The 26826-nt window shown below is 41.6% G+C and overlaps 1 protein-coding gene across 1 annotated transcript in view; it reads left to right on the forward strand.

Annotated features, from left to right (window-relative positions):
- Window positions 1-14946: 14946 nt before the first annotated feature.
- The window catches only part of Shroom3 (shroom family member 3), a 173666-nt gene continuing 161786 nt past the window's right edge, over window positions 14947-26826 (forward strand). Inside the window, exon 1 of the mRNA XM_046459026.2 lies at window positions 14947-15320. The gene's annotated coding sequence lies outside the window, so the exon portion shown is untranslated. The remainder of the gene's footprint in view (window positions 15321-26826) is intronic.

The raw sequence follows: 26826 nt of genomic DNA on the forward strand, positions 1-26826 counted from the left end.
ATCAATGTTAATTTGAGCAACTCCATGGTTATTCTCCCAAAATTTCTAGCACCAAGCCTCTTCTTAGCTTTGATGTGCAGGTGAAGTTTGAAATTCAAACTTGCAATTTCAAATAGAGCTTGGGCACAATTCTCATTTTCTCTGAACTTCTTCATAAGCATTTGAGAACACAACACAAATGCAAAGAAAAAAAACAGCAATGTTTTTTAAACAGCAATGGTTTGCAACTTGCCTTCTTTCCAAGGGCATAGCAGCCTGAAGCAGTTTCTAAAAATAGACCTTCCTAGTACAGGTCACTAAGCAGGAATGACCTCCTTGTCACTCTGTTTACACAGTTTTACATCTGACACTCTCATAACAACAGCGCTGAGGCAGCAGAACCATCAGTCTGTGGGAATTCTTGGTAAAAATGCAACCTGGGGCTATAGCCCAGGAACGTCTAGCAGAAGCTGGAGGTGTTTGGACTCAAGGCCCTTCAACCTTTGCCTCATGATTTCTCATCCCCTTTCTATCACTGTCTCAAAGTCAGGGGCAGAGGTCAAAAACCCCATGTCATTCCATAAGATACTAATGAACAGAGATATGAACTCGTGTTGAGGAATTTAAGACCCACCATGTTTGATTTTGTTTTGTTTAATGTATTTTGCATTCCTGCTCTTTGCAAATGTGTCAGCTTACAAATCATCATCTAATTGCAAATTTCATGTTGGAAGCTTTAATAAAAAAGGTTCAGAAAAAGTTTATTTATCTTTGCTATTTTCAAAACAGTCCTGCAATAGTAAGAGATCTTTTCTCTTTGTATAATAAGTTGGGTATATCCCTGTCCCTGACCCTAAATGCACAGACAACATGGGTGGTAGTAGAACTACAATTTCTTGGGATTAGCATTCTAAACTTATGGAAATGGGATAAAAGGCGGGGGGAGAAGTTGACATTGAATATACATGAGGAGATTGAACTGGACCATTGGACATTCACATACATAGGATTCCTTCCAGGTTCTGAAGAAATGGATTAATTGGATAAAATTTAGAATATTACTTATAAGAATCAATTTTGATTCATGCAATAGCCTATCATCTTTAAATAAATAAATTTACTAAGCTCTTAAAAATGTGGGTTCTGGGTGCCCTATGTTTCTTCATCTTCTCATTTAATTTCACAACAACCTTGGAAATGGGTAGGTACTATTATTATTCTATTTTGCAAGTGAGAAAACTAACTCGTGAGAGAGCAGTCCAGCTGGGAGGGCACATCTAGCCATGTGGATTTGAACTCTAGCACATGACACAGAGGCCCAAGTTCTTATGCCAGTCTGTGTTCAGAGGAGCTGATCTTCTGTGATTGCTCAAACCCCAGAACCCACACTGGTTCTTCAGCCTCTGGGTGACCACAGATCAGACTCTACCAGTGTCTTCTTTTGTTTTGCTTTAAAGATGGTACACACTGGTGCCTTTTGTTTCCCTAGCAGTGTTGATTCACATTCCCTTAAAGAAATTAACCTTGCCATCTTGTTTCACTTGTTTAACGTGAGCAAGTCCACATGCCAATAAAAACAGAAATGGGGGAAATAGCCTAGCAGAAGGGAGAAGTGATAGAGGGTTTTATGGTTTGTCAAGATAGTTAGTACAGGCTCATCATTTTATACCCCTACCCCTGCCTAGAAGACACAGAACAAAATCCCACAGCTTTTGATTCCAATCACACCTTGTTCTATAATTTTATAAGTGGTTGAAATGCCTGATTAATATTGAAATGTTGGAATATTCATTGTTTTGTAAGAGTATATTTTCTAGTTCCAATGAGATTTTATCATTTCTGTCCCAAATAGTAGATGCTTATTAATGATGTCCTGTCTAAGTACTGCATTTGTCAGTACTACCTTATGGCCCTAGAAGTCTCTTTGTCCCTTGTAGGATGGGCTCTTCTCAGGACTAATCCAGTTTCAGAAGGAGCTGAAATCTATTTTTTATGCTCTGTTACTACTAGTACTCTAATAAAGTCCCCTCATTCCCATATTCCTACTCCTCACCCCCAAATCTGTCCTCCCTCAGAATTATTTCTCCACAATTGTCTTTCCTAATCCCTCATCCAAACTTGCCTATCCATTTCTTACTCCTTTGGAACTTTGGTAGATGACTTGCTAATCTCCAAAAATGTGGCTGAGAATGGTAAAAATCCTTCAAGAGCCGTACAATACAGTTAACATAAAACAGGAATAATAAAGCCATTGATCATATATTTTTGTTTGTGTGTGTAGTGCTGGGGATCGAACCCAGGGCCTTTGACATGCTAGGCAAGCACTTTACCACTCAGCTACATCTCCAGTCAGATTTTTAGAACATATAAACATATTTTTGTTCAATGTTGCAGATTATCTGTATGTCACCATAAAAGAGTGGGTTCCCCATGGAGTAATCTCAGTGACAAATAGCTTGGCATTATTTGATGGTAGATAGATGGGTTCTGTCATTAGAAGCCTTCAAGTCATGGGCCATAATATAACCTTGAAGGCTGACATTGGCCGCACCAGCCTGCATATTCTGTATCATCCTGAGAGCTTGATGTGTGACTCACTGTTCCCTAAGGGCAGGGCACTTTAGTGATGGTGGGCCATGGAGTTAAGGCATAAAGGCTATGTCACATATCCTGACAGTATAATTAAAAGGCTCCTTCACAGTTTCAGAAACCATTTTGCAAGGATGTTGTGAGAACTCAATGTGAAACTCTATATTTTGAACATATTGAAAAGAAAGTAATTGGCACATCTCAGGTTCAGTTGTATCAGTATAGTATTTATCTTTGTGGATTGTCAGCAGGGGAGAGTTTATATGGAACTGCTTTTTCTCTGCCACACACTGTTTCTGAAATATTGATACAAGCCAGTAACCCAATAAAATTGGGGTTTAGATCTGTCTTTTGCTCCAATTGACACCATAAATAAACCATATAATGATTGAGATTTTTTGGTTAAAGTAGGCAGTGGGATAAAGAGACCCTTGAATAACCTCAGCATTCCATGTCCATAGCAAATAAATGGTAGGTTGCAAGCAAGGTGGCCTGTTTTAGCAAATAAAAATGCAGATGCCCAGTTAAATTTTAGTTTCACATAAACAATGAATAAAATTTTAAAAAATATGTCTCAAATTTTATCTAGCTGCCCTAATTACATGACAAGTTAGATGTACAGAAAAAAAACAAAGTGGGCTCTTTCTTTAATCTAAACTTAATTTAATCTTCCTTATAAAACCATTCCTGCTGGTTAGCAAAGAAAGAAATGAAATAATAAAGTCTAGTCCTGGGGCTGGGGTTGTGGCTCAGTGGTGGAGCGCTTGCCTTGCATGCGTGGAACACTGGGTTCGATCCTTAGCACCACATAAATTAATAAAATAAAGATATTGTGTCCATCTACAACTAAAAAATTAAAAATAAATAAATAAATAAAGTCTACTCTTGGCCAAGGTAAAAGCTCGCTTGGTCCAATCATTTGAATATTCATTTGAGGTAATGCTCAGTCTGTAAAATAAAATGCTCCCTTCTCAAAATTCATCTTCTACGTCCACCTTAGACCCGCCTTGCCAAAATAGGAAGGGGCTTAGGGTTTTGGGACAGTGGTGAGTGCCAGTCTTTGGCAATGTCGTAGGCTCCCCAGTTGCTGCTGGCCTCCACACTATATTCTGCAACTGGTAAATACATGGTCAGTTTGGTTTGGGCCTGGGCAATGCCCTTGGGATCACTGTCTACCTCCCACCTGCAGACTCAGCCGCTGCTGAGCTTCAGACACCTTAGCATCTGCTATTTCCCATTTTAGCAGCTCCCAGACCCAGGGGCCTACCCTAGGCTCATCTCACCCTCCCCATCATGACCACCTTGTTGCAGAACTGCTGGCTAATATCCTGTGTCTGAGATTTTTTTATCTCTGACTAGACCTCTGGAGACCTCCTGATAGAGCTGGACCAGGCTCTCTCCACAGTGATGTTCTCCTAGGATTTCAGATGGAGTCATAAAACCAAGACTCCCTGAGCCCTTGACTTCCCTTCACTTACCTCTACAGAAGACCTTGGTTGCCACAGCTTGACTTATCACCGTCCTCTTCCTCATGGTACAACACCCTGGGTTGTAGAAGGTAGGACCCTCTCACATTCTTTTGCTCTGCTGTGGGCCTCTCTTCCTCTAACTGCAAGCCTCCTGTCTTAGGTGGGAGGGAATCATCTATGCAGTATGGGTAAAATTTGGTGATTGGAATCCTCTAGATTAAACCCTAGGTTACAGGGGTTCTCAAAAGTGTGGTCACAGATCAGGAACTTCTATTAAATGCAAATTCTCTGGCCTTACTCTAAACCTCCTGAATCAGAAACTCTGGGATTTGGGCCTGGCAATCTGGTTTACCAAGCCTTCCCTGTGTTTCTAATGTACCCTAAGAGTCACAGCATTAGAGATTCCAAAAAATTCTCTGTTCCTCTCCACCTCCCCTCTCATGGTTTTCAAGCCTTACATGTTGTTAAACAGACCAGATGCTCTTTCTTAATCTAATTGATTGATTACCCTAAACTCAAAACATTGTGTCATTTAACAAAGAGGATTTTTCATCTTAAAAAGAAAGAAAATTCTGCCACATGCTACAAGGACAAATCTTGAGGACATGATGCTGAGTAAAATAAACTAATAGTAAAAGATGATTCCACTTATATGAGGCACCTAGTCAGATTCATAGAGAAGAAAGTGTAATGGAGATCACCAGGGGCAGAGTGTGGGGGTGGGGGAGGCGGGGTTTGAGGAGCTACTGTTCCATGGGAACAGAGTTTCAGTTGTGCAAGGTGAAGACATTCTGGAGATGGCTGGTGACACAGTAGTGTGAGAGCACTTAATACCATCAAACTGTATGCTTTTAATTAAAAAATGAAAGAAATTTGGTGTTTAATGTAAAAATTAAAATTATGAGTTAAAAACGGCTTAAGTTCTTACCAATAGGTTTGAGAACAGCCACCTGGCTAACTCAGCTGCTTAAACATGAGCCACAATCCTAAAGGTTAGCGTTCCAATCTGAATGTTGAAGAAGATGCTCCTGGTATTTGGGTTTCACCAGATCTTAGTTGAGTGTCTGAGCTATAGTCTGAGAAACTAGTCAAATACAGCTGAGTCAAGAATTCAATTAGGGTAGTTAGTCTCAACTTGGCTACTGAGTTAAAAGGTAATACTGACTTGGAATTTTCGCATACCTTCACCTAAAAGTTCTCTGCATAAACTAACTCCTAATGGTCTCCATTTTTCTATATTTCTTCATAAGAAGTATTGGTAAGTCGTGGTTTCTCCCCATATGTCTGAGAAGGGCCTGGCAATTTGCCCTGTGCTTGGCTAGGGTAGGAAGACTTCTGGGTCTCTTATTGCTCTACTCCTCTAACCATTTGGCATCCGTGGATGTTTTTGTCCTCCTCAGAGACAACAAAAAGGAGAAAGTGGTATTAGTAGATGGTGGATTTTAGAGCACTCTCTTCACTTCCTGCATTAGTTGCCCACTCAATAAAAGAATATTCCTTAATAGAAACAATTTGAATTTTCTCAATCTTGTTGGAGGATAAATTAAAGCATCTTTAGGAAAATTCTCCAATCTAAGGAAAAACAGTGAACTTAATATGCAGAACACAGGCTCAAGGCAAGTTCCTCCAACTCATTCACAATCCAGTTGCCACCAGTTGTCCCCCTTTATGAAATTCTGTGGCCACTGCTGTTCTAATCCAATTTCCCTGTTGCACACATTTCCGGAGAACAATCTTCAAACATCTAATTCTACCTTCTGTCTCAGAACTATATTGGTGCAAGACAATGTTCTCCATGAGCCCCAAGAAATTAGCTTAGGGGAATAAAAGTAGATAATACCTATACTAATAAAAGATAATTATATCTTTCTATTTTTTTACTAAATTACTTTTTTTTTTTTAGTACCTAAGGCTGGGTTTGGGGGCACAGGCCTGGAATTCTAGCTACTTGGGAGGCTGAGGCTAAGTTGCTGCGGATTCCTGAACCTCAGAAACTTAAACCCTGTCTCAAAATTTTGTAAGGCTGCGGATGTAGCACAGTGGTAGAGCATCCCTGGGTACAATCACCAGTACAGAAAGGGGGCAGGAATATATCTGTGTAATAAACACTAGTTTTTGAAACCCACCATCACCAGTCCTTATAATTTGAATCATAAAATTATGCATTTTAAGTGGAATAAGGTTCATGGTGCTTCTGGTTAGGAACTGAAGTTTATCATGTTCTTGTAGAAGAGTTAAGAAAATATACCATCTACTAATTTAATGGGGAGGCCGAATAGTGGAATGGAAAAGTACCTGGGTTTGGGATAGCCCTGCCTTTGATCTAGATTTTCACTTATTAGCTGTGTAATTGCAGCTGTATAATCTATTACAGACTTGGCTTCCTTTAGCTGTACAGTTGGAATAAAGTTATATCTCAGAAGTTTTTGAGATGCTTAAATATGATACAGAGATAAAATTGTACCTCTGTATCCACTGGGGATTGTTTTCAGGACCTGGCCTCTTCCCCAACCATGGATACCAAAAATCTGCAAATTCTCAAGTCCTTTATATAAAGTGGTATAGCATTTGCATGTGACCTATGCACATCCTCCTGTATACTTAAAATGTCTTTTTTTTTCTTACTTTTGTGCTAGAGATCAAACCAGGACCTTGTGTGTTCTAGGCAAGCACCTCGCTACTAAGCTGCATCCCAGCCCTCTAGATTACTTTTAATACCTAGTACAATGCAAATACTATGTAAATAATGATTCTATATTGTTTAGAGGATAATGACAAGGAGAAAAATTCTGTACATGATCAATACAGATGTAATTTATTTTTCTGAATATTTTTGCTCCAAGGTGGGTTGAATTTATGGATGCAGAACTCACAGGTACAGAGGACACACTGTGCTTTATGCAGAGTGATAAGTAAATACATGCATGGTCACTGCACCAGAAACAAAAGCTACCAGAGAGAACAGGTGTGTGCAGGCAGTGAGCATCAGAAGCTGAAGAAGCTGTGGGCTGAATCGTCACTTTTTCTGGGGATGTCTGCGTTTTGTTAAATGCAGATTTATTTCTTTCAATCTGAAGCAACTCAACCTGTTTTCAGTTTCTCATGATAAAGATTTGAATAAGGCAGCAACAGGCAACAAATTAACTGATGATGAAGGTCCAAATTGGGGCTAGAGAGTCTGGAATAGTTCTTGGTGTATACTAGAAATGTTTTCAAGCATTTCCACTTTTTATGTAGGTTAGTATACTTTACATCATGCTCTATGTATTTATACTTCGGCGGGGGGGTGCAGGTTCTGGAATCAAACACAGGGCCTTGTGCATGCTAGGCAAGTGCACTACCACTGACCTATATTCCCCAACCCTTAAAAACAATTTGAATGCTGTGCACATAAAGATCATAAGTCTACACATACAAATCCACTGTAAAAGATAGTCATTTTTTATTTTAAAAAGCCAACTCAGTGAAGTTAGTAATGTTCTTTGTTTGAATTTGAAAATAACATCTTCCACAAGTATGTGGCCTACAGATGTTTGTTTAACTCCACATTAAAAATTGGAAAGTTTTATATAATGTGGATTTCTGGCTTCTGGAAAAACCAGACCATCTGGCAGAGTGGCTTGGAGCTTCGTGCACCCACCTAATCAGAGAGGCGTCCCCTCTCTGGTTAGCCGTGGGGCTCCACTGCTTCCCTTGGTCTTACACCTGCCACTTGGCGGAGTGACTTACCTGCCTACCCCAGGAGGCACTTGAGGTTGCCAGGCTGGTCACCAGTTGCCAGTTATCTTTCCCATCTCCATCTGTCGGTGCTGCTTTTGCCATCAGTGGGCTGACGGACAATTCCAAATACCAACCTGGGGAGGGAACCACCGCATCTCACTCGCTTTGATCTTTCCAGTACCCTCCATAGCAAGTGTTCAGGAAACGTCTGTCGAGTGAATGAAGAACAGCCCCATTCCCTGTGCTGCCTGCTCGCCTGTGCGCCTTCTGTCACAATTCTTTTCAAGACTAGTGTGTTTGCTAGCTCCACTGTGATTCTCACTGCCTTTAGCTACTGTCGTACAAGATTCAGGGCTAGGAAAGAGAAAGGAAAAAATGTTCTCCTCCTTGTCAGTTTAAATTATGATTTGAAGCAGGTTTATTATACCAAATTATCATCAGGCTAATTGCTTGACAGCCTCTCCTATTACTGCTGGCTGGCGCCACTCACCTGATCTACTCTGCTGATAGCTGGCTGGGAGAGTGGGGCATATACTCACCAGGGAGAGTTCCCCAGAAAAATACCCAGAGCCCCCACACATCACACAACAAATCAACCTTGTGCAGAAGTGCTTAAGAGCATATAATCTGAAATCAGGCTGCTGAGCTCCATGTCCTGGTAGTACTATCTGTTAGTTCCTTGACTTTGGGACAAGTTTTTCATCTCTCTGTGCCTGTGATTCTTCAGCTGTGACATGGGTATTATTATACTAGCATTCCCTTTGGAAAAAAATTTTAAAATAATGCATTTCTGGACATGATTACCCTATTTGCATATTTGATTATATGACCTATAGAACTCTACATCATGTACAACCAAATGGATGAGAAGTTATACTCCATTTATGTATGATGTGTCCAAGTGCATTCTACTGTCATGTATAACTAATTAGAATATATATAATAATGCATTCCCTAGTAGGGTTGTGGAGAGAACTAAAACAAAATATATATAGTACTTGGTAGCTCCTGCCTAATAGGTTGTAAGCACCCTAAGCAACTAAGTGCACATGTAAGTAAGAGTATGAATGTCACAGACATGTGCTATTTTTACACCTTATTCATTCTTTGGAGTAGCTGTGTGATGGTCCTAGAGATAGAAAAAAGCCATTAATATGCTGTAATTTTATTCCACAATGCCCTTTCTCCAGAGTTCTTTACCCTTATTCTTAGCACTAAATGGTAACTTGGGTTCCCTGGCTGGGATGCTGGGTCTTGGAAGCAACAACTGAGTGAATACCTTTATTAACTAGGTACTGGCCACTGCCATTCTTGTGAGGAAGTACCTTGGATTTCCCAGAGAATTAGAGAATGCGAAGAGAGAGAGAGAGAGAGAGAGAGAGAGAGAGAGAGAGAGAGAGAGAGAGAGAGAGAGAGAGAGAGAGAGAGAGAGAGAGAGAGAGAGAGGCAGGCTGGGGTTTGGTAGGGAAAGAACAGGGATGATATGATTACTGTAGACCAGCAGAATAGAGGCAGAATTAGATTGAAAAGCATATCGACCGTCATCAGTAACGTCAGCAGTGAAAAAAAATATCATGGCTTTTGAGTTCCATATCACACGTGGCTTATGTCCTACAGTTATTATACAGGAGAAGTATTGGCCAATTGGATAATGACACTTTGGACTTAACTGACATATTTTATGACGTTTAGAGGCCTTAGGCGTTGTCTCATCAACCTTGAAAATGTCAGGCTGCTGTCAGATTGGGATGGAAAATGTTCGCCCGAGTGCCCAGGGAGCACTGGCTTAGCCTCTTTGTCCACTTCCTTTAGAATGTCCTCGAAAATCTGACTCCTGCAGACACTCAGCGTTCTCCAACAAATAGCTTACCGGGACATTAAATGAAAACAGGCTAGAAGCAAGAAACAGCCTTCCTGGGCTCCTCTCTGCACTCAATGCTGTTTTCCTGGTGCCAGGAGCCTGTGTATGGGGAATCTGTGCAGTTGACTAAACCAGTCCCAAACCCTGTGGAAGGTGATTGACTGAAGTCTTTTCTCACCTCACACATATCATCACCACATTGTCACTGTCATGATCCTCATCGTTACCTATTGTATAACGTTCCTTTCTTTTAAAGATGAAGTGTGATTTCTAAAATCGAGGTGTGCAGGATAATAGATCTACCTGAGTCTCTTACATTACTTTATGAAGTTCAGCTTATTTATTAAGCATCTAAATATATCCAACCATTGCTGTAGGTGCTTGAACTCAGCCATCATCAAAAGCAAGCATCTTTGTCATTATGAAACAGACATTCGTGTGAGCAGAGACAATAAACAATACACACAACATGTGTGTGAATTATACAATACATTGGATGTTCATAAGTGCTCTAAGAAGCAGACCAGAGGCCAAGCCTGTTTCCGTCACTTGTATCATAATATTTCTTAAATTCCTTCCGTGAATATTAAGGTCAAACTTCTAATTTTTAAAAAAACCTACTCCAGGAAAGCTCTCTGGGCTTCAAGAATATAACCATAAAAACACAAGACCTGGTGTGTAAGTGCCCCAGATGTATCCAAATTGACCTCAGGTAGAAAACCAGTCTACCTTACAACTCCTAGAGAATACAGTGTTATGGACTGACCCAAAGGAATTGAAAGTGACCAACAAAACCACTGTGTCTTTCTTGTGTCGTGCAGCTTTCCCACCATAGACCCTCATCTCTAATCCCAAGCAAGCACCCTGCAAGGACATGTGCAAATCATTAAGGAAAAATACCAGCGGAAATCTGGTGTTCTGAAATCAAGCTATCCATCTTGGTCTGCAGTTCATCACTGGAGTAACATAAAACTCCCCTGTCTGTGGGTTTGTTTTTTAAAAGCAATCAGAAGAAACCAGGATGTGTCAGAGTGGAAGAGCTGCCAGCTTTTAGAGAAAAGAAAAAATTAAAACATCATATTTTTTGAAAATCAAGTCTAGTGCCAGGCAAGGGGGTACACACCTGTAATCCCAGCGACTCAGGAGGTTGAGGCAGGAGGGTGGCAAGTTCAAGGCCAGCCTTGGCAACTTAGTGAGACCCTGTTTCTAAATAAAAAAAATTTAAAAGGCTGGTTCAATCCCTCTTGCCAACAAAACAAAACAAAGCAAACAAGCAAAAATACCTCATCTGGTATATTTTATTCCCTTTTCACCATAAATATTAGGAGGGGAAGAAAGTAATGTTCTGGGACAGGGAACTCTTCTAAGAATAGAGTGAGTATAACACCTTTAAGTGATTGTTTGAGAAATCAATCAGTGGAAAAACAAGAGGTAAAGGCAAGTACCCCCGCTTTGGGTATAAGGGGTCCACAGTCCCCTTCCAGATTAGATCATCATTACTTCTTCAAACAAGGATGACCTAACCCTCTACAACAGATTACCAAAGAACCTAGGCAGGTGGCATATGAGAAGTGGAGATGTTTGTGAAAGGCTTCAAGATGCTTAGCAGAACTCTGAAGTAGAGAAAGCAGGAAAATAGGAGATGGGACTGAGGGCAAGGTTTAAATTGGACAGCAGGCAGCAGGGAGGGAAGCAGCATTATGTGGATGGCCTCTTTTCTAAATGAGGGGTTTTGGGGAGAACTCATGCACACTCCATTATGAAGAACTTCTACACCAAAGTAGTCTGCACTGATTGTGAAGGGCATCTGCATTAATCCATTTTCCATTGCTATAATAAAATAAACGAGGCTGAGTAATTTATAAAGGAAAGAGGTTTATTTCACTCACAGTTTTGGAGTCAGCTAGCTCTGAAACTAAGGTGCTAGCTCTTGTGAGCACCCCACTCCCCACCCCTGGTTGTTTGAATCATGGCAGAAGTGTATGTGAGGAGAGAAAACAAGATGAGGAATCCAGAAAGTGGAAAGGCAGGGGAGTGGGAGGTGGGGTGTCAGTTTTTGTTTGTTTGTTTTTATAGTACTGGGAATTGAATCCAGGGCCTTGTGCATGCTGGACAAGTACCCTACCACTGAGCTACATCTCCAGACCATTTTATTGCTTATATTGAGACAGAGTCTTTCTAAGGTTCAGACTGGCCTCAAACTTGCAATCCTCCTGTCTCAGCCTCCTGGGTAGCTGGAATTATAGGTATGCGCCTCCACACCTGGCCAGTCTTGCTCTTTTATAACAACCTTCTCTTGAGAACTAACCATGGACTCCTGAGAACTACATTAATCCCTCCTGAAGACAGGATCTCCAATGGCCCAATCACCTAGCACTAGGCTCTACCTCTTAACGGTTGCACCAACTCCTGACGTTGCCACATTGAGGACCTAATTTCCAACACTTGAACCCTCAAGGGAGATGCCATATCCTACCAAAGCAGCACTGCTCCAGACTTGAGGACCCCTGACTTCATATGTCCTGCCCATGAGTGGCCGTCTGACCACCAGGGGTGATGGGGGACACACAATGTGCTGTCTCACTTTGGGTCATGTAAAGCTAACCCATTTCATTAGAGCTGTAGTGCAACCAGGCACCACATGATATATGCTTACTTGTATTATCACTGTCAGTCCTCCTATTAGATGTGTACCCATTTCAGAGAAGAAAATATTGAGGCTTGGGGAAATTTAGTAAGTTGCATGAACTGTCAAGTAACTGCCAATCCTCTATGGTAGAGGATGGGTCAAAGTGTGGACTTTGGGGTCATATCCCAAAGTGTGGACCTGTGTGTTCACTCCAGCTCTGCTGATAGTTATGAAATGTGGGACTAGTTCCTCTTAAGCCTTAAGCCTTGACTTCCACATCTGTAAAGTTGGAATAGCAATTTTAGTATCTGCAATTTTAGTATGGAACAGTGATGATTAGAGAATGGAACCTACTCTGGGTTAAACCATATGAAATTGCTACAAAATTAGCAATTTCACATGGTTCAGTTTGATTCTGCTGATATGCATCCTTCTTTGTAGATATCATAATGGTTCTCTTTTTTGCCTGGTAATTTATGAAGGGACAGATGCTTTAATTACTTTAATATAATTTAAGTACTGAAGATAGAACCCAGGGCCTCACACATGCGAGGCAAGCTCTCAGCCACAGAGCTACACCCGCAGCTCTTTTTATTTTTTATTTTGAGACAGGGTCTTGTTAAATTGCCTAATGCTAAGTTGCTTGAACTTATGATCCTGCTTCAGCCTCTGGAGTAGCTGAGATTACAGGCTTGTGCCATTACAACCAAATCACTTTAATATGATTTTAATATTTTTTTCCTTGCCTGCTTGTTTTAGCTTCCCTAAAGAATCATATAAATATTTCTCTTAACATAACATAGCTTCTGTGAGGACATAGTTCCTGGAGCCAGCAATCTGTCCAGGAAGTTTTCACAGAGAACTTGAAGAGGAGGAGATTTCAAGTGAGCTTAGGGTGGACAGAGTTGGACTGTGAAGAAATCATTGGTGGAATGAAGGGAGTTGACTTCTGGCTCCTTTAAACTCCTGTGAATATTCTGCCATTTGAGGGAATGGTGTTCCCACACTAAAGGCAGGTTGGGATAAACAAATGTCAAACATAACCATTTGTCATTCCACACAGTGGAGAAAAGATCTTGGTCAGCAGCAGGAGGTTGTTAAATTTGACACATTCAACTTGAATTGTGTAGCTGGCTGCTCTTGAACTCTGGCCTGCTGGCATAGCTCATGCAGGAAGGAAATGAAACTCAGTTGTGGTGTTTGGGGAGGTTTTAGGGGTGGGAGGAAAACGCAAGACTGGGATGAGAATTTTGCTTTTCTAAAAAAAGAAGGCTGCTTTTGAAAGAATGCATCTGGTAGAAGGTTCTCTTCTGATAGGGGATTCTGTGCCCCTCCCTGACCGTTGTTCCCAGGCATTTGTCCCTCCATCCGATTTCCTTAAATTTCACTCCAGAGATATAAATAGCTCTGGAATTCAAGTGGAACATTCTGGAATGACAGCCTTTCTAGTTAATATAGAAACGGTCTTTAAATAAAATTTGTCTCACCTTTGAAATGCAGTGACATTCAGGCTTTCCGGGTTTTGTCTGGAATGGAGATAACATTGCATATAGAATATAATGCCCTCTATGATTTTAGAATTCTGACACATGGTGGACGTGTGTATGTGTGTGTGTGTGTGTGTGTGTGTGTGTAGCCATGTTCTTTCTTTTTTCTTTCCCCACTAAAAAATAATTTGCAGCCTAAGGTGTGGCTCAGTGGTAGAGCCCTTGTACAAGGCTCTGGGTTCAACCTCCAGTGTGGCAAAAATAACAAAAACCAAAACACAAACTATACACTATGGTTGAAAAACCAGAACATCACACACACACACACACACAGCCTCCAAATCTTAAGATCCTTTTGCAAGGAAATTTACAAATTATCTCTGGGTATTTGTTTTTTTTCCCACCATGGCAGTTGTAAACTGATGAAAATTCACTGACATACCCAGGAACTCAGACACACTGGGAGTCCCACTTTCGATCTGTGTGTACTGTTGCTTTTCTCTTTCTCTTTGTGTCTACGGTTACTGTTAAGCTGACCTCTACAGTCTGGGGCAAATACCATACTTGAATCAAGCGCTGCTTATCCATACAGCTGCGAAGGATTGCAATTTCAGGGGCTCAGATGATAGATTTAAGTAAAAAATTCCTTTCACTGGTTTCACTTCAGGGAATCTGTGATATTTCACCCACAAAGGTGGGCTGCATTGCCTTCATGTTGCTGAATTATAAAATGTAGTGTTTTCTTTGTTGTTGCATCTTGATTTTTTACAAGCAGCATCTTTTTAAATTTTTGTGTGATTTAGGTGATTTTTTTTTTACAATATTGAATTTCATGGTCAAACACCATGACTGTAAGAAAGGTCTTTGTTTGCTTCTCGCTCCCATAATCCCAGCTTCTGTAAGCAACTTGCAAAGAAAAAAAAAATAGCTAATTAAAAATTGAACTTAATCTGTTGCAAAAATTCTAAACAAAGACTAACAAGGGGAGGGGAAGGAAAAGCAGAATAAAGTGTTAGCACTCGATGGTGGCTACCTATACTTCTTTACCTTCACCTTATCATCTCACTATATTGTGGTATTTGTGTCAGAGGACCCTAGAGCGACACTTGTCAGGGAGGGCAGGAGAGAGCTTACCAATACTGAAAGCTTTCCTAGCCACAGCCCGACAGCCTCTGCAGGGTGCCTTAGAGCCCAGCTGCCTGCGGCCACTGTAGAAACCGGTTCTCAGGTTCTAGCCGAGTGACGTCCCCTCACATCAGGGGGCCTGCTCCTGTCAGGCAGGCTGGCCGGTGATTGGCTGGGGACAGGGCAGTAATTCGAACCGCCTTTTGTACTTGGCTAATCAGGGCAGCGCAGGTTCCGAGCTGAGGTGGCTCCGTGGTGGAAGACACCTGTGTCTTAGGTCTCGCCTTCCCGGGGCTGGCTCTCCCTCGGGGATTTCTTTCTGCACCAGAATTGCACCTCTGTGTCACCGTCCCCTTGCCACTGAGCACCCTCCGTGGGCCAGCATGGCCCATGTCATGCTGGACAGAGATATCTGACAGAAAAATGAGAACAATGGAATCCTGGGCTTAGACTGCCATCAGGTAAGTCCATTTTAAACCAGTCATTTCTCCATGAGGTTTTTTCTACATTTATCTGGACAGAAATGCCTGTAATGGGAAGGGAAACTAAAGCCAGGCAGGGAGCTTGCTCAGTTCAGGCCTGTGTGGTGAAATCAGGTTACTCAGCCATCGGTGTGGGGGCAAAAGGATACAAAGGAGAAAATAAAGATGTAAGTGGGGAGGGGGGACTTGACAAATTATTGTAACCTTTGCAGGCACTTGACAACTCAAGAGATAATAAAGTAACTTTTAATGAAAGGTAACAAATATATATATGGTAACTTGTATAATATTAGAAAATCAGGCAAAATGTCTTGACCCTCCAATCATGCAACCCCAAGGATTTGTAGTCTAATTTTTTTGGGGGGTGGGGTGGCAGGTAACCGGTTATAGCTTATTTTTAAAGCTATCTTTAACTTTTTCTCACGTGATGTAAAAGCAGCTTTTCTTTTTCAGGTGTGTTCACCATAGGTGAGTTGGTGAATTCCACCTCAGCAAGGAGTTCTGATTGTATTGGTTGGTTCACTTTGCCCATCCTTATGTTTGAGAGAGGGTCAATTCTAAGATTCTAAATGCTGGCCCCTCAATGGGTGCCGCAGTTGAGATGCTTAGGAATGTTAAGCTGTGGTTCCGATTAAGCTTATGTTCTCCTCTGATTTCATTTTACTTGTAAATTGATTGACAAACATCTCAAGAACTGTCCTATTTTTCACCTTGGGTTGGTGTTTGTGTACTTGTAATATGAGGCTTTAGCAATCAAAGATGTGTAAAAGGTCAGTGGTTTGGGATTGCTGTTTTCACCCTGATTTTTTTTTCATGATGGGGAAGAAGTAATTTTCCTTTGAGTTTTTTTTTAAATGAAAACATTTTATAAATGGGTGAGGTTTTATATATATATATATATATATATATATATATATATATATATATATATATATATATAAGGTTCTGAGATTGCTTTTTCCATCTTATTAGTTTTAAGAGTATAAACACCTTTCTTTCATGAGTTCAATTCCCAGTGATTCTAGTCAAGTAATAAACAGAAATAGAGAAAACAGAGGTGACAGGCATTCAGAAGCCATGCACTCAGAAAGTATGTTAATCATCTGGAAATACATTGTTTCTTTCAATGTTTATAGCCAGTTGGAATTTTTCATCTTAATTGCTAGCTAACACGTCTTTATAAACTTATTTTTCTGTAAGATCAACATATTAGTAATGCTAAATATAGTTGCTAAAAACAGCTGCTTTGATGAATGAAAGTATCATAAATGATATTGCCCATAGAGTGAAATGTGATCATCACACGAGTCTACTGCAATCATTTTAAATATAATATGATAATATATATATATATATATATATACACATACATATGTATTGTCGGTGATAACTTAAAAATATAGATTTTTTAAAAATATTTATTTATTTTTTAGTTGTAGTTGGACACAATATCTTTATTTCATTTATTTATTTTTATGTGGTGCTGAGGATCGAACCCAGGGCCTCACATGTGCTAGGTGAGCCCTCTACCGCTGAGCCACAACCCCAGCTCCAAAAAATATAGATTGATAGGTAGGTAGAGAAGTAATACTAAGTGAATTTATAAATGTTGATGAACATTAAAAGCTAAATTGATATTAAATGTTTGAAATATGTTTATATTTCAAAATTTTACCCATCACTTATAAATTACAACCTAGAGATTATGTATAAAAGATTATTTCATGGGTTAAGAATAATTCATTTTTGTATGGAGAGAGATAAATACAATATTAGCTCTAATTAATATCTTTAAGAGGAATTCACTATCAATAAAAACCCGAGTGTTTTAGAAAGGAACAGAAAGCTAGATGAAAAGTTTTATTTCTATTTTATAAATAAGTTAAGTCACATTCATAGACCTCACATTTTATATTAAGAGTATAAAAAGCCCCTGTACAAATCCGCAGTGTACCAGGTGACGCCCAATATGTAACTCAACACAGTCATTAGTAACTAGGGTGGATACAGAGGTATTTCATTCCAAGAACAGTATCATTAGAGAGTTAGATTGGAGGGCAAGGGGATTAAATATCTCAAATTTATTGTTGACCACTTTAAAAGCATCCCTCCAGGAGCTGTGGAATGCCTGCCAGGCCCCCTCCACAGACTGCTGCGTGGAAGGGTCCCTTCTTGTGCTGGGACAGCACACAATGGGGCACAATAGGGCTGCCCAGCCTACCCCTCTGGACACACACTGTGTACCCCATTGGCTGCGCTTGAAAGGTTCAGCTCTGTTAGTGGAAGGCTGCAAGCATCAGAGGTCTCTTCCTCTCCCTCTCTCCCTCCCTCCCTCCCTCCCTCCTTCCCTGGAGGGGGAGAGTCCTTGTCTCAGCCCCTGGCTTTTCGGAACTGGTAAGCCCTGTGAGTTCAGAAGCTGGGCGAGGACTTCCCTTCTCAATGCCCTCTGGCCATAGGCATCAGATGAGCAAGGTGGGGTTCAGAAGCCCTAGACACAAGAAAAAAAGGCGCCACATTCTCGCCACCATCCCTCTATAGATGGCTTCCTTAAAACATCTCTGGCTGATAGGAAAAAGCACTTTTTGTTAGACCATACCTCTAAAAGGCATGTTTTTTTAACAAAACCCACAGCAATTCAGATGGCCACATTTTGGAGACAAGTGGGAAGCTATACCACAGGGCCTACAGGAGATTTTGGGAGGCAAGAACCTGAGCCTTCTCCAGTTATTTTGTTGCTTAGTTGGACAGACTGGGCTAAAAACATGGAAGTCAAATGACAGTGGCAGTGTGGTATTTGTGGCATATCATCTAATCCTACTGCTAGAAAAGCTGCCCATGAACTTGTAGGAACTGGGTCGGGGAGGGGAGCTCTGCTGTTCCTCAAGTGATCAGGGGAGCTGGCGGTCAGCACATACGGAGGACTTTGCTTCTGTACTCCAGGCCTGGTTCCAAATAGAAAACTGGGGATGGAATGTAAATGAGCCCCACCCCGATAAGCTAGTGCTGTTTAGAGCCACTTGCTTTTTATTTAATATCAAGTATCAAACTCCTTAGTGAGCAATTAATTTATCTGGGGACCCTCCCTACCAACATCTGAGGCCAGCCCAGTCCCACAGGGGTGGTGGTCGAGGCCCAGAGACCCCATGGTAAGTGGGGTCTCCCAGTTCCACCCTTATCTTTTCCCTTGAAGCAGTGTAGATCTTAATGACCTCACCTTTATGGCCTGATTGCTCAGTTATTCATTCATCCTGGCCTACTGATTCCGCCATCTGATGCCATCATTATCCTAGTTGGGACAACAGAGAAAAGGATTGATTTAATCCATCAGCACCAAGAAGTTAGTGAGAATGAGAAATTCAAATGCCAACCAGGTCTCCTTCCCAATTTGTCTTTCTGTTGAAAGGGGAAATCAGGATTCCTTAAACTTTTCCCCCAGCAATTCTGTCTGGGCACTAAAATTACTTCAGGCCAAAAGTATTCTGGCACTCTTAACTGGATTTCTCTGCACCTGGGAGGGAGTCCAAGGCTCAAACACAATTAAATGAAGTTGGGCCCAGTGGTGCACACCTGTAATCCCAGCAACTCTGGAGGCAGGAGGATCACAATGTTCAAGGGGTGGGGGTACCTCCGAGAGTTAGAATGTTCCTTGGTTCAATCCCCAGTACCAAAAAGACAAAAACAATTCAATGAATCTGGCACAGAGTGGTATGTACAAATGGGTGCATGCATCCACGCACATGCCCACCTGCCCACTTGAGCCACCCAGACACCCAGTGTTTGGTTGGTAAAGTTTGATGGGAGCCTCAACTGGGAAAGACTGCCCCTCTCTGCTGTGATATTTTCCTGGAACGTCCTGATCATTTCATTTATAACAAATTTCAACCCAGGCCCCTTGACAGGGGAGGGCAGCTGGTCAGAAGGTGGCTGGCCTGCTTTGCCTCCAGAGGTATTTCAGGAATGTTAATGGTATGCCTGAGTGGAGGGCTTCACAGCTCCTAGCTCTGGCCTGAGAACTGTTCTTTCAGCCATCTGTTGTGGCCCAGGAAGTCTCATAGCAACGGGCGTCTCAAGAATGGAGCCCTTTAAAAAAAAAAAAAATTAAAATTAACTAACAGAAAACCAAAACATTGCTCCACTGCCCAAGAAGAATCAGGACAGGATTCGGATTCTTTCTACAGAGGGATGAGCTATTAAGGAAGAAAAAGCTTCTGCATCTTTAATTCCTGTTCTTTAAATGAGCAATTTGTACTTGATGTTGAGGTCTTCATTCCTACCTGCCCCCCAGGGTAGAATTCTTTTTTTCCTAGAGAAGAATTGAGGTGAAAACAAGTTTCCAAAGCTGTGGGCAAAATAATTGGCAAAACTATAGTTAAGAAAAAGTGATCAGGGTTTTGAGATTTTCCTGGTATTTCTTGCTCTTAGCGATCCTGTCAGCCCCGGCATTTTTTTTCCTAGTATAATAATGTGAGCTTTATAAACCAGGCTGTTTAGTTAATGAAATGATTTTCAGACAAAGACACTAGTTTTACTGTGACCGTACATGCACTCCAGAATGAATGTCTTGAATCTGGGCAACAGTGGACCTCAGAAAAAGAGGGAGAGGAAGTAATATTTATAGTTTTATATTTTTTAATTGTTGATCATTAAAGTAACCATTTATAAATACTGAGGTCATTTCCCTGGATAGTTAACACTGGAAAATGATAAACACCTGAAGCCTGTGCAGGCACCCAGATGGAGACTGAAGAATTAGATTCTGTTTCACATTCTACAATTTACCAGGCTATTCTAGGAAGGTATGCAACGGCTCAGAGGGCAGTTCCTCATCTGCAAATTAGATTTCTGCATTATTATGAAGATTAAATATAATCACATAAAAGGAACTCGGAAACAATCCTTGAATATGAAGGCCTATAGAGGAGGGTTCTATGCTGTAATTCTTATTGTTCAACCCTGGGAAAGCATTTTCTTTTTTTAGGGGGGTAGGTACCAGGGATTGAACTCAGAGGTACTTGACCCCTGAGCCACATCCTCAGCCCTATTTTGTATTTTATTTAGAGACAGGGTCTCACTGAGTTGCTTAGAGCCTCACTTTTGCTGAGGCTGGCTCTGAACTCACAATCTTTCTGCCTCAGCCTTCAGAGCTGCCGGGATTACAGCATGCACCACTGTACCCGGCTAACCCTGGGAAAACATTTTCATGAGAACTCTTGTACCTCTTTCATTTTTTAGTTTGGGATGTTTCCCCTAAGTCTTGTGAAATAAAATTTCCCAGGGTCACAAATGTTTCAAGTGATTTTGCTTTGACATATGTAATTCTTGGATTTAGGACACATTTGGAATACTCCGTATCCTTGACTGCTAGTATGTATTGCTGTTCATGTAGTTTTCAGGTCTCATACTGTCCCTGATGGTCCAAGATAATGCCACCCACCACCAGGAAGAGGATAAACACTGAGTTTGTTTTCTGGAATGTGAACTCCTAGTGAAATCTTTCCAGGAAAGGCATGACCACGGCCCTCTGTGTGCCTACTGCCTCGCATGTAAAATTGAAGCAACAAATATTTACGGGGCGGCGGGGGGGAGGGGGGGACCATGTGCCAGGTGTGTTTCCAGGTACTGGATTTAGAGCTGTGAACAAAAGTAGACAAAAATCCTGGCACACATTCCAGTCAAAGTACACAGATGGTAAAGTGAAAATTAAGTCCCTTGGTTAGGAAATGATAACTTCTATAGAAAAGCAATCAGAAGGGGTATTGCGTCTTTCCAAAGGACTCACTGGGAAGGTGATACTTGAAAGAAGACTTGAAGGTAGTGAGAGAAAGAGCTGTGGGTTACCTCTGAGCCCTGTAGGAGGAGAGGACAGCACGAGCAAAGGCCCTCTGGGGAAGTGTTTGTGGAAGAGCTGGGAGACCAGAGTAGGAAGAGCAGAATGTATTTAATGGGAACAAAAATTAGAGCAGGCCAGCCATTCACGGCCTTCCTGGCCACTGGAAGGCCTTTGGCTTTTCCTCTGAATGTATCTTATGAAAACTTAACTGAGAGAGGTACTGTGAGGATTTAACGAAAGGAATTTGTGCAAAGCCTTTAGCAGAGTGCCTAGCACTACGAAAACCTTCCATACTTGTTAGCTATTGTCTGTTTATTACCTCCACTACTGAGGACTTAAGACAGAACAGTGTGGGCACACAGTACAGAGCCCTGTTCTGTTTAAAATGCGAGCTCTTGCCATTGGGAGTGTTCCAGGAGGAGCTGGGTCATCAGTGGTCAGAGGGTTATCAAGCATTTGGGTGAGAGTTTGACTTTTAAGATCCTTTCCAAATTTATGATTCTGCTAACTTGTAATTGTTCCCTGTGAAAATTAAACTCCTAGCCTTGGCTTCTTAAGGATTCAATTCGACTGGCTCATCAGGACCCGACTCTGCATCTTTGCACATATGCAGGGGGAAAACTTACTTTTGAAAAATCGACCTTGTTTAAGCTAAACTGATATTTCTATTATGAAAGTACCAAGTCCATACTCTTCAGAGATAGCTGTATTTTGAGACATTTGCTTCTAATTTCAGTCACAAAAGTCCTGTTGGATTCCACTGGGTTCACGTGATACCTCAACATACTCGCCGATAAACTTTGATATCGATTCCCTTGTTAGGCCTCAGGGCTTGAGGTTGGGAGGAGCCTGCTACAGGGGTAAGAAGACAAGGGGTCAGTGTATTTTTTTCCTCCCTGGAGTCTAGAAGCAAGTTTGCCTTTCAGGGGCTCTTTAAGGACCTTCTCTCAAAATGATCTTCCTGGACCCCTCTCTTTGATTGTTCAGATTCTATTGATCTCCTCCTGTGACCTTGACTCCTTTGAAGGATTTGGTCATAACTCATGTCAAGTGATGGCTGGCTCAGGAAATGAGGAGAAGATGGAATTCTTTTTTCTAGGCATATTTAGAGTCAGATTTATCCTTACTGTGGAGCCAGGACAAATGTTCAAGAAAAATAAAAGTCTATTTAAAAATGTACTCCCTCCCTCCTAGAAATGTTCCAGGAGAGGATGGGTCATCAATCTTCAGGGATTCTTAGACATTTGGATCAGAGCTGGACTTCCAAGGACTCTTGGATTGCATAGTTGCTCATTTTAGTTGATTATGAATATCACTTCCATTACCCTCTCCGACTTCTTCTCAGAACCAAATTCCCCTACAGAAATCCTTTAAGTTCCCTTTAACTGTCACATGATTTGGGGGTTTCTGAGAGCAAGAGTCAATCCACTGTGGCAGTAAGGATGATGGCCGGAGGGGTCATCCTCCTGTGGTGGTCTCCCAGGCCCTGGTGCCTGGAGCCCCAGTACCCCCACCACTAATTGCTGTGTGCCTCTTTGCAAATTCTGAGGTCCACATGTTGGCATATCACTGCTGCCTGCTGCCAAGTTGCTCAGATAGGTTAGAGTAGGCGGGGGCTCATTTTTTCTTTTGAGCAAACACATGTACAACATTAACCACATTCTAAATTTTTGGTAAAAAAATGCTAGCTCTCATCACCACCTAAGACAAAGTGACAATTTTTACCTCCACTTTACAGGTTAAACCATTGAGATACCTTGTAAGTAACTAATCCAAGGTCACACAGTGGAAGGACTAGGATTTGAACCCAGGCTGTCACCAGCAGCAGGGCCAGTGCTCTTAACTGCTCTGTTGGATTTGCTCACGGAATGTTAATCTAGTCTCATGCCCACACCACCCCCAACTTTCCTTTTCGTGGCAATAGGGATTACACCAGGGCTTGTGCATGCTAAGCAAGTGCCCTAGCACTGAGCTGCACTTGTAGTTCTCCTGTTGATTTAGAGAAAAAAGTCATATGGTATATCATTACATTTTATTGTCCTCAGTGAGGGCAGAGGACGTCAGCTGTTGATACCCAGGGCCCAGCGTAGGGCCTGGTGCATACAGATACTCAAATATTTGTTGAATGAGCGAGGGAGCAAGGGTGTGACGTGAATAAACAGTCGTGAGGCTGTAGAAATGCTTTGCTAGTCTCAAGAGTCACGGAGACATATGTGACTGCTAGATGCCACTTACGTGAAAAGCTTAACTTTGAAAAGTTAGAAAGTAAATAAAATTAGAGGTGGGGATATAATGGACAGTTACTTGAACCAGTGTCGACCATTGCATCCCGGTAATGAGCTCCTGGATGTTTTAATTAATAAATCACATCACACTAGAAGTAGTACCCCCAAAGGACCCCGTGTCAAACTCACTCCTGTCACGTTACAATGAAGGAATGAAGACAACGGAAGCATAGGGACACCAGGAGTTCCCCTGAATGGGCTTTGTGTGTGGTTTGGAGTCAGTGCATTTGACACATGCACATTGAGACCCACAGATCTGTCATGGGGTGGAGGAGGAGTGGCTGGCCTGGCCAGGGCCAGTGTCTGGGGGAACATTTGTGCTCATTGAGCATAGGCCCACTCAGACCAGGTGAACTTTGGTGTTCACCTGGTGACTAAGAGCTCTGGAGTCAGAAGGCCTGGGTTTGCGCTCCACCTTGTTGAATCTGTGACATTGGATAAATTAATATCTGTAGAACTTGTTTACCTATCTAAAAAGTAGAAAATAATCACAGAGTCTACCTGGTGGGTTGTTGTGTTAGATTAAATGAGGAAGTATATTTAAAGCATTTGGAATATTGCCTGACATATAGTAGGGGCTCAATACCCATCAGCCTTCATTATTATTATTATTATTATTACTATTATTATTATTATTTGGTACTGGGGATTGAACTCGGGGACACTCGGCCACTGAGCCACATCCCAGCCCTATTTTGTATTTTATTTAGAGACAGACTCTCACTGAGTTGCTTTACGTGTTGCTTTTGCTGAGGCTGGCTTTGAACTTGTGATCCTCCTGCCTCAGCCTCCCAAGCTGCTGGGATTACAGGTGTTCGCCACTGTGCCTGGCTCAGCCTTTATAATTATTTGGTAAGTTGGTAGCTATTTACTTTCTCTTTGGATCGCATAGTTGCTCATTTTAGTTGACTTGGTACATTGGTTCCATTACCCTCCTTGCAGACTTGCTTCCTGGAAGACATGGTGCCAGGCCTCATTTAATGTCATAGCAATGCTATCAAGGCTCCAGGTTTGTTTATATTTATATTTATCTTTGGATGATGACTTTTATCCTCAGGTTTGCTCCTCTTAATCACAAGATGATTGCTACAGCTCTTCCAGGCTTCATGTCTTCATTCAACCTTGTCTAAAGAAGAAAAGTAGTCCCAAATTTTTTATATTTTATCAAGAATGAGGGAAAGGAATGGGGATGTAGCTCAATGGTAGAGCACTTGCCTAGCATGCATGAGGCCCTGGGTTTGATCCTGGGCACTGGGTGGAGTTGGGAGGAGAGGAAAAGGAAAAAAAATGATAAACACTTTTTTAATAACCTACCTGCATATTTTGCTTTGGGTCATATCTTATTACCTAGGGTTCTGTTCTGAATCTGTGCCTACACTAGTAACTGGAGGGAGTCAGATTGCCATAACTGGTGAAGATTAAGCATGATTAATTTCTTGGGGTCATGGAAGGATCCACCTTTCTGAGCATATAGCTATGTGATATTGCATTAGAATCAGAATTATATATTTGTGAGGGAAAAGGGAATAGTGACCATTGAGTACTTGATCCTAAGGGCTTATCTTACATGAGCAAGTGTCTAAGCTAGGCAAACCAGAGTCCCTAAGACTGTATTATATTCTGAACTCAACCAGGTATGGTAAGTACATGCCGATAATCCCAAGATATTCAGGAGGCTGGGGCAGGAAGATTTCAAATTCAAGGCCAGTCTAGGCAACAGCCAGACCCTGTATCAAAAGAAAAAATTTTAAAAAGGGGCCTGGGGGCATAGCTCAGTGGTCAAGTACTCCTAGGTTCAATCCTTAGTACTGAAAAGGAGCAGGGAAGGCAGATCTCTTTTCTTTGAAGTTGTTAATCTGGGATGAGGTAAACCTGAAGCCCATGTTACAGCACTTGCCTAGCATGCATGAGGCCCTGGGTTTGATCCCGGGCACTGGGTACGGATGGGAGGAAAAGAAAAGGAAAAAAAATGATAAATGCTTTTTTGTATAAACAAAAAACCCAGGTTTGTTTATATTCTGCCATCTTTGGATGATGGCTTTTATCCTCAGGTTTGCTTTTTTGTGTAAACATAAACAACCACTCTGGTTGTGTCCTAGGTGTGCCTCACCCCCAACACATTAAATTCTGTTTATGTAGATAAAAGTGAGGTATGTATGTGTGTATCTCATTTCTTCACTGATAGATATACATATCTAGATGTCATGATATCTATATCTGCTTTTATCTAGGAGGTATAAATAACTCTTTTTTTAAAATAGTATATATTGGAGGGAGACCCTAGGAATGGTGCCCAATAGGGTGGGAAGGAAGGATAACCTGACAGTATTTTTCATTTCCAGAGGCCATCTCCATCTCCAGCCTTTACATCATGGGTTTGATGTCACTTGTATAATTTGCAATAATAACAGCAAAATCCAATTGGATATGATGTCGTGTGTGTTGTGTGTGTATGTGTGTTTGTGTGTGTGTGTGTGTGTGTGGTGTCTGTTGCGTCCTCTCTCCCACCCCCACCCCTTTTCTTTTCTTTTTTTTTTTTTTTTAACTTTAGAGACCAGGTATCTTTAAGTTGCTTAGGCCTTGCTAAGTTGCTGAGACTGGAACTTGCAATCCTCTTGCCTCAGCCTCTGGAGCAGCTGGGATTACAGACCTGCATCACCACACCTGGCTAGTTGGATAATTTCCTTACCCAACTCTGGGATTCTGTCTTCCCGCATCTGGTAGCATGTGGCTCTGCTCTCTGGAGATGCCGGGCCTCTCCTCCATGTGTGCTCACAGCTCCAGAGCCTTCACCTGGCTGACGCAGTCTGGGTCTCAGTTCCCAGTTCTGCTGGTAGCAGTCTGCATGGCTCTGCTCATAGCCCAAAAAGAGCTAGTCCAGCCTCCCTCTTTCAGCAGGGGCTTCATCAAGACTATATTCTGCTAGAATAGACGTGAATAGGGACAGTAACTTCTGTCTATTACGATGTGTGGCACCTGCCCAGGTCTTCCTAAAATGATTGTATAAAAGGCCAAAAAATTGAAAAGCACATTTTTCATAAGTAACATGATAAATTTTCATATATACCAGTGCCTTTGACTTGGAGTTAAAATCTGGTGCCACTACTCCCTTTGGCTGACTTAAAGAGGAGAAGAGAATTCAGGATTTGCTTTGATAGGGAGTTAGTGAAGGATTTGAGAAGTGACTGGGAGAGCTGAGTGGAGTTATGAATGAAACCAGTGTGGCCATCAGGTCACTTGTACTCAAGAGAAAAATCCCACCAAAGGTGGTCATGGAAGACATCAAGTCTGTGGTGCAGGAAGTATGAATAAATCTTTTTTTCCCCTCTTAATTTTTTTTTTAATCATGAGAACATCCAAAGTTTTGTGA

This window comes from Marmota monax, unplaced genomic scaffold (assembly GCF_021218885.2).
Source record: "Marmota monax isolate L192 unplaced genomic scaffold, Marmota_monax_Labrador192_F-V1.1 WCK01_AAM20220418_F8-fsc00112, whole genome shotgun sequence".
Lineage (NCBI taxonomy): Eukaryota > Metazoa > Chordata > Mammalia > Rodentia > Sciuridae > Marmota > Marmota monax.